Source organism: Schistocerca cancellata, chromosome 7 (assembly GCF_023864275.1).
Source record: "Schistocerca cancellata isolate TAMUIC-IGC-003103 chromosome 7, iqSchCanc2.1, whole genome shotgun sequence".
Taxonomy (NCBI): Eukaryota; Metazoa; Arthropoda; class Insecta; order Orthoptera; family Acrididae; genus Schistocerca; species Schistocerca cancellata.
The window spans coordinates 88,324,967-88,338,721 of record NC_064632.1 but is presented as its reverse complement, the minus strand read 5'-3'; the positions used below and the strand labels follow the sequence as shown (position 1 = coordinate 88,338,721).

The following is a 13,755-nucleotide window of genomic DNA, read 5'->3' as shown; positions in this document are numbered from 1 at the left end:
ACCCTTTTCGGAACGAACAAAAGCCATTAAGCAGCTCCGCCCGGGACCGGATCTCCTTTTAATCGCTTTTTGGCGCCCGGTCGGAAAACACTCAACCAGAATCTCCCTGAAAGTATTAATTTTTGTTCAATTCTAATTATGGGAGGACGCCACTGATGACGGACTCTAAGGGGAAATTCTCTGTTGGCAACATGATCTTCTAAATTCTGCTGATAGAAAATCGTGTTTTGCATCATTGTGTGTGAGGCATGTTGATTCTTGTTTGTACCCTGCTTGCCCTCATTAAGTTTTCGCTTTTGGCAGAAGAATAGTAGCACCATGATTTCATTGCGGCAAGCTGTGCTGCATAAAATTGAACGGCATGTACAGTACGGTGACAAAACAATACGAACATTCTTATATACAATGTAAGGCCATCATTAGCTTCCACGTCACTTTCGATCTTCCTACACACTTTCAGATAAATTCTGCATCGTTGTCAATGAGTTTTTTGTATACTTACTTTTAAGCAAGCTTCCGACAACTGGAGTTATGCTGGACGATGAATTTAGTATTCATTATTACACTCGTCTGTCTGTTACTATGGTGAATTTGTTCTGGTGAACTTTAATTTATCCCATAACGGTATTAATTTACAATGTCCGCATTATTCTATGCAATGTCCTTTTGGATATGCATGCTTGTCCGATGGAACAGATTCTCCTGACAGCTATATTACACTATGAAATGCATTCGAAAATTGCGAAAACGATTGTACAACGGCTATCCTAATTACTAGTAATACATCAAAATCTGTGGCGGACCGGGACACGAACCCTGATTTCCCACTTTCCCAAGAGATCACTGTAACAGCCTAGACCACCGGAGCACGCTTCCAGGAGCGACCCATGTCCTACTATGTCCCATAGTGCTCGCATACAAATCGTATGATTCCCTCAGAGGAAGAAACAGTGTCTTCCTCGATACGGGGCTTTCCAAGTAAGTGACCTCAGAGTGAGTTCATTTGTTCTTTAGATGCAACAATGGTTTGTATACAAAGATAAACCAGAACATTACGACCACCCATTTGTTAGTTTGTTGGTCCACCACTGGAACGCAAAAAAGCACCGACTGCTTTTTACGAATTAGGTACACCCCTTGATCAAAAGTATCCGGACACCTGGCTGAAAATGACTTACAAGTTCGTGGCGCCCTCCACCGGTAATGCTCGAATTCAATATGGTACTGGCCCACCCTTAGCCTTGATGACAGCTTCCACTCTTGCTGGCATACGTTCAATCAGTTGTTGGAATCTTTCTCGGGAAATGGCAGCCCATTCTTCCCGGATTGTTGCACTGAGGAGAGGTATCGATGTCGATCGGTGAGCCCTGGCACGAAGTCGGCGTTCAAAAACATCCCAAAGGTGTTCTGTAGGATTCAGCTCAGTACTCTGTGCAGGCCTGTCCATTAGAGAGGTGTTACTGTCGTGTAACCACTCCGCCACAGGCCGTGCATTATGAACAGGTTCTCGATCGTGTTGGAACATGCAATCGCCATTCTCGAATTGCTCTTCAACAGTGGGAAGCAAGAAGGTGCTTAAAACGTCAATATAGGCCTGTACTGTGATAGTGCCACGCAAAATAACAAGGGGTGTAAGCCCCCTCCATGAAAAACAGGAGCACACCATAATACCACCGCCTCCGAATTTTACTGTTGGCACTACACACGCTGGCAGATGACGTTCACCGGGCATTCATCATACCCGCACCCTACCACCGGATCGCCAAATTGTGTACCGTGATTCGTCACTCCACAAAACGTTTCTCCACTGTTCAAACGTCCAACGTTTACGCTCTTTACTTCAAGAGAGGCGTCGTTCGGCATTTACCGGCGTGATGTGTAGCTTATGATTACCCGCTCGGCCATGAAATACAAGTTTTCTCACCTCCCACCTGTGACAGTATTTGCAGTGGATCCTGATGCAGTTTGGAATTCCTGTGTGATTGTCTGGACAGATGTCTGCTTATTACGCATTACGACCCTCTCCAGCCGTCAACAGTCTCTGTCAGTCAACAGACGAGGTCGGGCTGTACGCTTTTGTGCTGTACGTGTCCCTTCACGTTTCCACTTCACTATCACATGGGAAACAGTGGACCTAGAGATGTTTAGGAGTGTGGGAATCTCGCGTAGAGACGTATGACACAAGTGACACCCAATCATCTGACCACGTTCGAAGTCCGTGAGTTCAGCGAAGGTCCATTTCCGCTCTCTCACGATGTCTAATGACTACTGAGGTCGCCGCTGTGGAGTATCTGTCGATAGGTGGCGACACAATGCACCTAATACGACAAAAGTATGTGTTTGGGGTGTCATGATACTTTTGATCACATAGTGTAAGTCTGTAGTACGTTTCTGAAAAAACGCGGCACCACACGTCTACTACCGGCCGCGGTGGCCGAGCGGATCTAGGCGCGACTGCTACGGTCGCAGCTTCGAATCCTGCCTCGGTCATGGATGTGTGTGATGTCCTTAGGTTAGTTAAGTTTCAGTAATTCTAAGTCCTAGGGGACTGATGACCTCAGACGTTAAGTCCCATAGTGCTCAGATCAATTTGAACCATTTTTTTGAACCGAGATGACGAAAAGCTTTTTTTGATGTTCGAACTTTCTTTGCTGCGTCAGGCACACCGAACCTGATTCGATTAATACCATCAGGCCCTCTCTTACATCGGACCGTGGTTTTCGCACATACAGTACCCTTTTTACATCACATTTAGGGCCTATATAAGAAATAACAATTTTAATGTAACAAATAATATTAAAATTATCTGATTGTCTGTAGTGACAATGTGAGTTAGTAATTCTGACTATGAACTAACTAATTTAATGCCGTTAGTATATGTTCTAACGCTGCTCCTACCATTACTAATAGTGATGATGATGATGATATTTTCGATAGGGATAGAAGATGAAGTAGTGAATTAAAACATGTGCCAAGGCCGGGACGTACACCCAGGTCTCCTGCTTATTAAGCTGATGTGTTATCCAAACATCTTCGTGACACAAGTGCATGGGCTATCCTAGTCCAGTCCGCTCCCTAACACAAACTTCAGTTCACACCTCGATAACATTAGAGCAGTGCTAGGATCGTGTAGTGTACGACACATCTTCCCAATAAGCCGGATACCTATGTACAAGTCCGGGCCTTGGCACAAATATTAATTTATTACTTTAACATCTACCTTATCGCAGATGAAGTTGAGACTCAATATGTCTCCATGAAAATGTAATTCCATCAGATAAATAATATAATTATTTATACAGGTATACAAATAAGTTGTAGGGGTTCTAAATAGATATAGCGAGTGCTGGGGAAAGGAAATTTAAGGAGACTGCACCACCTAGTAATACAGGGAAATGAGGAAGACATGGTTGAAGTAAAGATGTACATGGGTAACGAGTGCATACAAGGACAGTAGTAATCATTATTATTGCTTCTGAATCTGAAGATGTTATTTAGTTCTCTAATATAATGGAGTGGGACAGAAAGGATTTAGCTCTTATGGGAACGGGCGTTTCTGCTTTGTTGTTCAGACAAGAGCTTTAAGATCAAGGAGAGAGACGAGGGACAGTGTACGTTGATAAGACAGTAGAGAAGGCAGAGGGTATGGAAATCTTTGCAGTCGTCCGCATGCAGCCAGCATAGCTGTACATCTGACGGGGAAATATGATCAAAGATTCAAACAGGCATTCATAACCAATTCCATGCCTTGTGAGCTTTCTTGATAAACACGTTGCAGGATAACACCTCTGTAATCAATAATTGGAAGTGTTAGTGTTTGTACAAGTTGTCGTCAGTAGTCATACTCATAAAATGTAAGCGTTCACGACGACTATTTGCGATATTGCTGATATATGATTTATGGGCATAAGGCCATGGTCCAATGCACAATTTTCTGCCTAAGTTTTCGTCTTCCGCTCGCATTATGGTTCTAGCAAGATCTAATAGTTACTAGGCCCTACAGTACGACACGTACTAAGAGACGACGGACACTCAAAACCACAAAAATAATTTTAACAGAAACGGAGGAGGATTGAAATTAGGCAAGTTGTGGGCCCTACTGCTAAACAAAGCAATCGGCGCCAACTCTTCCCTACTAAAAGCTCCATAGCACACGTGGGAGCAACTCCGCGATCTCAGGCAGCAGTCTGATGACATAACGAACCGACCACTGCCTGTTTACATGTACACAGCTCGACCTGCTGAGCGTGTTTTGGGTCTGTAACAGAATTCTGAGTCCTTAAACGCTGAAAAGAAGTCCCCAGCATTGGAAGACGAAACTGTAGTCTGAGAATTATGCATTGGACTACAGCTATGTGCCCGTAAATCAGATATCAGCAGTAGTCATTGTGGTGTCACCGCCAGACACCACACTTGCTAGGTGGTAGCTTTTAAATCGGCCGCGGTCCGCTAGTATACGACGGACCCGCGTGTCGCCACTGTCAGTAATTGCAGACCGAGCGCCACCACACGGCAGGTCTAGAGAGACGTACTAGCACTCGCCCCAGTTGTACAGCCGACGTTGCTAGCCATGGTTCACTGAGAATTACGCTCTCATTTGCCGAGACGATAGTTAGCATAGCCTTCAGCTACATTTGCTACGACCTAGCAAGGCGCCGTATTCAAGTGATATTGAGATTCTATTAATGTATCATAAAGAGCGATGTTCTACAAATGTGGATTAAAGTTAAGTATTCCAGAAGCTACGTACTTTTGTTTATAGCATTCATTACGTATCCTGTTTCAGATCTCACGCCAGCCTGCGTGAGTTTAAGCGCGTGCCTTTCGGCTTCCTCATCATTGTGTCTAGGCTGTCTTGTCAAGACACAACAGTCATAATGATGCGGCTCATCACTAAATTTCAATATTATGTACTGTAGAAAAAATTTCTTAACACCTTTCGTCGTTATAGGATCTTGCCATATTGCCCCAGTGTGTGGTGTGCATGCGTGGGAACGTCCCTTGGGCTGTTCTGGTTCGGCCCTGCCTACTAGCCAGCACTAAAACGTCCTACATTTTAATACATTCTTACGCAAGTAAACAGAACCCCGAAACCTCACCCTCTCCAAATGCATCACGAATAAGTAACGAGTTAAGAGGAAAACACTTTATTTCCTCTCTGGAGGCGGTTAATTCAGTGTCTGCGATAAGAAATCTCAAAGCCAAGAAGGCTCTTGAAACACTGCTGCTGACGTTCACTTCTTCTTGCTTTCCACTTTTTTTTAATGTTTTGTTATCCACTAGCACAGAAGAAAGGTTTCTAATTTGTATACTTCCTGCTGTTTCAGATTGCCGAGCAGTAAAAGTCTCCTCTAAATCGACGCAGTGGGTTTCAGCAGGTAAGACGGGCGGCAATATTTCAAAATTAGAATCGCCTCTACTCTTTCCCTAATTTATTCTTCTGTTTTCCCATTTACAGTGATGAAACACAGCATAGTCATTAAAATTCTCTTACGCCAAATTAAGTCGTCCCACATAAGGGACGATAGCTAGATAGCGAGTGTGGTTAAGACCAGACGACGCAAGGGACTGTTAGAGTACTGATGTCCCGCACAACATCGAACACGGGAACATGCTAATGACGTAAAATTTCAGTAATAACACACCAGTACTGTGCCACTTCATTGTTCGGCCTCAACGACTGGCGAGTGCCACAGCACTGACACACTTTACCAGAAGTGTTCCTACTTCTACCGAATATAATGTACGGAGCCTAGATCTAAAGAAAATACGAACTAACTGTAGTTTCCACTTAACGCTAGTAAGATGTACTGAGACGAATAGTCACGGAATTTCAACCGCTAAATGTTGTTGGAAAGACTAGAAGATTTTACTAAAAGGGAATAGATTTCCCTCCGCTTCGCTGCGTGTACGCAGTCTAATTAACATTATCCACCAAATATACCTCTACCAGTCCTGCTAACTGAAACAAACGACGCTCTGACCTGGGATATTAATTATACTCGGTGATAAAATTAACTGTCTGGTAATTAACACTATGCTTCCGTTTGTGCCACCTAATTGTTGTTTCTATTTCATGTACAATACTAGCTGACAAATCAGGCATTGGCATGTGTCCTTATTGTCAATATTCTATTAGAAATGAAAACAAAAAAGATCTGTGTTTGAAGTGAAGCATCGAAAAAATCATTAAACAGTCGTACAAAGAAATACGTTTAATGTTCAAATGCGTAAGTAAGCATCCAGTTGAAAAATAAGATTCCAGAAAGTTTCCGTACTATGGGGGCAGCTGCTTCACGTGTCTACAACCAGATTTTATAAACGTCTCTAGGGCAACGTCTTTTCATACCTCTACAGCCAGCCGGGGTGGCCGAGCGGTTCTAGGTTTTACAGTCTGGAACCGCGCATCCACTACGGTCGCAGATTCGAATCCTGCCTCGGGCATGGATGTGTGTGATGTCTTTAGGTTAGTTAGGTTTAAGTAGTTCTGAGTTCTAGGGGACTTATGACCTCAGATGTTAAGTCCCACAGTGCTCAGAGCCATTTGAACCATTTGAACACCTCTACAGACAGCTACCGTTTCCGCCTACAGCCGTTTGCGCTTCGCAATTTAAAGCTGTCAAAAGCGCTGCCAGGTGTTAGGGATTTCCTTAATTTGTCTCGAATGTAAGAACTTCTTAGTGGCAAATAATAAGTGTATTAAAACTTCATGCATGATGTAGAAATTTTTCACACATCTCAGTGTTTATGACGTTTATGATCTAGTTTTCGTACACTGATGTATTTGTGTAAGCACATTCAGAGGTATATGTGGATACTGTCTGCGAAATATGTTGCGAACAGAGTTAGTAGCAAAGAAGCAGTAAATTTAAACGTCAAGCATGGTGCGCCTGTTTCTCCCCTATCTCATTGTTCCTTACGTCGTATTTCCTGAAATATGCTAGCTAGATGCTTCTTACCTCCAGAAGATTACTGCATGACAGTAAAACACACACACACACACACATTAAATTTTTATGATATGCATGGATTTCTACTACTGGCCCAGCCGTCTTCTTGTTGTAACAGCAAAATTAGCAGCACCTGAAGAAAACAGTGGATAGCCAATATGTCGCGCATAAAATGGAAACAACGCGGCAGAACACCGGAGGCTTCGTATTAATCAGTTGCGCCGAGATAAAATGAGAGATAACTGTCTGCTTACTTACCATGATGTTGGTAGAAATATTCACAAACTGCAAGTTATTGTTGAGATCAGTGACATTTTGAATGAAGCTCAATGCCCGTGCATCCACAATTAAATCGTTGAAACATTTCTGTCCGAAGTAACTTCTCACGATCCGAATTCAAAGTGCAGAACACCACAAGAAACAGTAAATGTCGCACAATGAGCATCGAAAAATTATTTGAAATCAATATACTATTGCCCACATTGCTGCAAACTTCAATTTCATGAAATGTAGCTCTCAACGAATTCTATAAATCCTTAATTGTAGTTTCTGCGGTGGTGGAAGATGGGGGAGACATCAGAACTTCACAGAGGAAAGTAAATACTTTTTATTTGCTTATTGTATTTATTTTTCTTTGTTTCCTCAACTGAATGCATTCATTTTCAGTTTACATGACACGCATTTCAAAGCCAAAAGATTACGTCTTCAAGCGCAAGGAATCGATGTACGAAGCAATATTTGTTATCGGATGGAGAGCATGAGGAGAAAACTGATCTAAAATAAAAATGTGCTGAAAGAGGGAGCTGATCAATACATTAACGTATTTTAGTGATGTGAAACAAGTGTGTCTTTTACAACTCATCCGGCCATGTATCGAAATGCCCGAATACACTTCAACTAACTTAAACCTACAAAACTACCGATTCGATGTATAAGAGAAAAAGATTTACATTAACTCCAGTTTACCGATCTCCAAACTGACACATATCCCTCATCAGTCAACACTCTTGATAGTTTACTGAGCTTTGTGCCTCCTTACGTGGACTCGGCCACCACCTGGTTCCTCTATACTCTCACTAAACCAGTAGACAATTCTCTTATCGACATTTAAACTGTAAAAAAATGAAAAAGCTTATACCAGTTGAAAAATACAAATAATTGTAACAGTTCGCATTAATTATGCTATAGCTTCTTTTACATGTTTCGGGGGAATACCTCCATTATCAGGTGCATTTATGATGGCAGTAAAATCTTGCGAAATGTGTAGTGAAAAGTATAATACGAATATAATCACTGTGACTGTTTGCAGCTGTTTGTATTTTGTAATTGAAAGCCATAAAGGTCACGACCAATCAAAAATTAAACGTTCGCATTTCAATCATACTGATACACTGATCATAACAGTACGAAGAACATGATTTTTTAAGGTTTTCCAGCAGGTGCTTAGTTATGGGCTTTCATTTACCATCTTTTCATACCATAAAAAAGAAACTTCTATATAATTAACGGTAGATAGGCTTACAACATAGATCTTGAAAATACTTCTGGTTCTCCTCTTAATTTGCGTACGTTTGGCTGTTTGTCCGTAATTAAGATAATTGGCACGAAAATGCTTCCAGAGTCAGTAATTGCAATAATTAGCATCATAAAGTTTCCAGATTCAGCAATTATATTGGTCAGATATACGAGGATTGGACTTTAATAGTGGCAATTATTTGTTTACAGCTCGTACAAAATAGATATGTGTTTCAAAGGTATACTGACCTTCAAAGTAGTCACCAGCATTGTGTATAAACCGTTGACAGCGATGTGGAAGTCGCAGGGTACTCTTAGCAGTGCCAGTTGTGTTGAAGTTCGAGCGGCGCGGTCTATTGCCAGACGAATTTGTAGCAGTTCTGAAGCGAATGCCGTCAAGTGTTTCCTTCAATTTAGAAATCGAGTTGAACTCACAAGGGCTTAAGTCAGGGGAGTGCAGTCGGTGGTGTAGCACTTAGTAGCCCCATCAGTCGTAAGTTGTGTTCCAAAAATGAACAGCATAGAGATAGAAGTGATGACACTTTCTGCAGGACCTGACCATCGTTTTGCAGGACAATGCTCAACCACGTAGAGTGCAAGCTGTTACTGATTTGTTTGACTGATGGGGCTGCTAAGTGCTGTACCACCTAATGCACTTCCCTGACTTAAGCCCTCGTGAGTTAAACTCGATTTCTAAACTGAAGGAAAGACTTCACGGCATTCGCCTCAGAACTGCTACAAATTCGGCGGGCAATAGACCGCGCTGCTCCAACTGTCAACACAACTGGCACTGCTAAGAGTATCCTACGACTTCCACATCGCTGGCAACGGGTTATACACAGTGCTGGTGACTACTTTGAAGGTCAGTAAGACTTTGAAACACGTATCAATTTTGTTCGAGCTGTAAATAAATAGTTCCCACGGTGAAAGTTCCAATCCTCGTATTTTTATTACTGCCTACTAATTCTAGCACATATTATTTTGTGGGTGTTGGTTCCTGATTCTTTATTATTTGTGAATTAATGACCACAGTTTATAAGCTGTGTACTGAATCTGACTGCTAATTAAGTCAGTCCACTGCAGGTGTCTCTAAACCATCCTATCGTATATGAGAAGAGCCATCAAACGATACCACAGCCACAACTCAGCGGAACGCCTGGAAGCAGACCGTTAGTTGATGACACATTGTTAGTTGCATCAGTTTTTCTTCGACAGATCAATTTTCTAGTAAATATCCTAATTATGTAACTTGGCTACCTTATTTTACAAAACAAAAATAGTTCCTAGGCTTTTATTCAGATCAGTTACCATCTGACGCTACATATTCGTGCTTTAAATATATTTTCCAGTCATGTGCTGGGTTTTTATCATAGCTCAACTGGTACTGACAATAGTAAGCAAAGTCGGGTGACGCAGTTGGCTGTTATAGTCCGACGAGAAGGTTCAGCCGCCTAACTTGATAGAGTTTTTCTTTTCGACTAGCAGGAGCTTAGCATCCGCCATCAACAGTGTCCCATAACTTCACCCACGAGTCACTACGAGAAGGCTTGGAATTTAACCCATAGTCCAGTCAACGAAGGGAATTAGGGGAAAAATTACCGTAGCAGAAAAATTTTTGTACGGTGGTAGGAGGGAGTGCCACGAACAACATAGTGAAAATCTTGACCAGTGAGGTGTGAATGTAGGGTTGAGGGCCCATTTAAAGATCACTTTTTTACGTTGTTCTTGAATAACTCTAAAACTGTGTATTCTAGCAAAACTGTTTTCTGATAGAAAATTAAACTACTTCATATTTCCTACAAAAAGAATCTTTTTTTTCTCTAGGATTATTAGTTTTCACATTGCATGGGATGGAAAAATCGCAGGTTATTTAAAATAGTGTTTTAATGGTATACAATTTTGATTGTTAAATTAAGCTATCTGAGAACAAATATTAAATGTATGTACCACGTCGAAGTGCAGTAGGGCTACATTAATGGATAATTTGTTTTGTGGGGGCGTGACGGGCTGAAAGCTGGAGTTGGTGTTTTTGTGTGGAAAGTGTGACGCATGTGTGTGAGGGAAGACGGGGCTGTAAGCTGAAGAGCCAGCAGGGGAGTCCCTACTCTCTATACCCCACTAAATCACATGAAACAACTGCAGAGTGTTTCGCAAAGTCATAACTGTGGTGTCATAGAGTATAGAGAATGGCGCAAAAAGTATCGACCACGACGGAGATTCTTCACAGCAAAGCGGTATCGCGAGGCACGAATGAGATGCTAGGAAGATGCCGTGCCTCCCGCAGTTCAGAGGTGCCACAGCCGCGCCTCTGCCCTGAAACAGCGTCACCACAGGCCAGGAGGGCGCTTCTGCTGGAGGTCGGGTCCTGCCCACTTCCGGGAACTTCCTGTCCGAGTAACGTCGTTTTGCTGCCTGCTCGCCGTGACGCAGTCTGTGTCAACCGTTGGGCAATGAAGAGACTTCCGTTTCCTGTGAACTGTACTTATGCGCCAACGCTATCAGAACTCTTTCAACAAGTGTCTGCGAAATTAAGTTTCCTAGTGATTGCAGTGGAGCCAGAATACGGTCAGTTTGAACAGTATCGATTCGCCACACAGTAATCGCTGCTCATTTAGTGTGCTCTGAACCGCAAATCCACGTTAGCAGTTTCATAGCCGTGCCTGGTGATCTACCACAAGTTTTGTTGTAATTAATGAAGTATTACTTATTCCGAGTGTTCGAACTAACGGTATTGTTATCAGCACCTCAGTGTGCAAGAAGTCGGACACAAAAGTAACGACGCTTCCACAGTTCGCTCTGTGAATTCCTGGCGACACAGAGCGCAAACGCGCCGTAGATGCGGGAGGTATTAATATCTATTGTCTACCACGTGTATTAACAATACATGGAATACAGATAAGATTTACTGAAAAGCCGAACGTAAGTACGCATATATACACGTGTAATTCCTCGCAAACTGTTGCGTGTACACCACTAGAACCGCAATTGATTGTAGGTTATCCTGCATAACAGATGCAGCGTTCTTCCAAGAAAGGTGACTCGCACTACTTTGAGCGCTGGTCGCTTTTCAGTTTATGAACAGACTATACCTCCCCAACATTTCCTGCCAAGTTTTCTTATATGAGTAGACAAAATGAGCTCACTCAGCTCTTGTTTATATACTTGAGAATTTACACTGACCAGCCAGAACATTATGAACACCGACCTAGTATCGATATAAACCCGTCCAGTCGATAGCAGCGGCACCTGGCGATGAATGACTTCTGGTCAGACACACGTACAGGGCATATAGTGTAAATGAGCGTGCTGTCCCTGTGTAGAATGGGGAAGGCGCGCGATCTATCTGAGTTGGACCGACGGCAGATTCTGATGGCCCCAACTCCACGCCTTATTGGGTGTTCGAAGTGTGCTGTGACAGATGCCTTCAACACGTGGCGAAACCAAAGTGAAACCATGTCCAGCGTTATGGGGTACATCTACATCTACATCTACATTTATACTCCGCAAGCCACCCAACGGTGTGTGGCGGAGAGCACTTTACGTGCCACTGTCACTACCTCCCTTTCCTGTTTCAGTCGCGTATGGTTCGCGGGAAGAACGACTGCCGGAAAGCCTCCGTGCGTGCTCGAATCTCTCTAATTTTACATTCGTGATAACCTCTGGAGGTATAAGTAGGGAGAGAGAGTCCCTATAGTCAGCCATAGTGCCACTAGTGTCAGTGTCGTCGTAACTGCCGCCTGTGTCACTTGTGCTGTGCAGCGAGCTGCGTTAATTTAAGTATTAACTGTATTTACTTGTCACTTCTTCTTCCGTGTGTTTTTGCTTTTAGGAATCTTTAATTGTCGAGTGCTAGTAACAGTATTCCATAGATTTCGTGTTTGTTTTCAATACAGTCAGAGAGAGTCCCTTCAGTCAACCATAGTGCCAGTAGTGCTAATGTTTGTTTTCAATACAGTCCAGAGACAGGTAGTGCTATTTTCATTGTTTCCTACAAGAAGTAACCACAGTTTAGTCAACTATCAGCCGCCTTTGGTGGATTCGCAGTCTAGTTAAAAGTTGATTAACTCTCTACAGTAAATTGATTTCTTGGGATGGATAGGATGTGTAACTGCTGTGTACGGACGCAGGAGGAGCTGGCCACTGTTCGCGAACAGCTGAACGTGTTGATGGCCGCGGTTAGCCATCTACAGGCTGCTGCCTGGGAGTGTATCGGCAGTGGGGAGTCTGGTGCGTCACATGGTACACCCCAGGTGTTACATGCTTCACCCACTGTCCCTACTGTCGAGACATCTTCGCGGGTACCAGACGCGGTTGGGCCACCCTCTCCCCAAGGGGAGTGGCGGGTTCAGCGGCGTTCGCGGCGCACGAGGCGAGGGTCAATGTGGAGGCTGGCCGTGTGGCATCGCCCGCTCTGCCTGTGAGTGGACATGTGGCCGCTCCTTCAGCAAGGTCCGAGCAGGCACACGGGGGGAGGGATTTTTTAGTTATTGGGAGTTCCAACGTTTGGCGGGTGATGGAGCCCCTTAGGGAAATAGCGGAAAGGTCGGGGAAGAAGGCCAGTGTTCACTCTGTCTGCTTGCCGGGGGTCTCATCCGAGATGTGGAGGAGGCCCTGCCGGCGGCGATAGAGAGCACTGGGTGCACCCGACTGCAAATTGTTGCTCATGTCGGCACCAATGACTCCTGCCGTCTGGGTTCAGAGATCATCCTCAGTTCGTACAGGCGTTTGGCGGAGTTGGTGAAGGCGGAAAGCCTCGCTCGCGGGGTGGAATCTGCGCTAACTACGTATTTGTGGTATCGTTCCCACAACCGATTGCGGTCCTCTGGTTTGGAGCTGAGTATAAGGCTTAAACCAGAGGCTCAGACGATTCTGCGGAGATCTGGGGTGCAAATTTCTTGACCTCCGCTATCGGGTGGAGAAATGTAGGGTCCCCCTGAATAGGTCAGGCGTGCACTACACGCAGGAAGCGGCTACAAGGGTAGCGGAGTACGTGTGGAGTGCACATGTGGGTTTTTTAGGTTAGAGAATTCCCTCCCTAGGCCCGACAAAACGCTTCCTGAGACGCGGCAAGGTAGGAGTAGGCAAAATGCAACAGGGAATAACAATATTAATGTGCTAATAGTAAACTGCAGGAGCGTCGATAGAAAGGTCCCAGAACTGCTCTCGTTAATAAACGGTCACAATGCCCACATAGTACTAGGGACAGAAAGTTGGGTGAAACCAGGCGTAAACAGTAATGAAATCCTAAACTCAGATTGGAATATATACCGCAGTGACTGGCTGGACAGTG

General features: G+C 43.8%; 1 long non-coding RNA gene across 1 annotated transcript in view; it reads left to right on the top strand.

Annotated features, from left to right (window-relative positions):
• Positions 1–5,378, top strand: part of LOC126092397 (uncharacterized) — an 848,619-nt gene extending 843,241 nt beyond the window's left edge. Inside the window, exon 3 of the long non-coding RNA XR_007521329.1 lies at positions 5,328–5,378. This is a non-coding gene — a long non-coding RNA (uncharacterized LOC126092397). The remainder of the gene's footprint in view (positions 1–5,327) is intronic.
• The last annotated feature ends 8,377 nt before the right edge of the window (positions 5,379–13,755 follow it).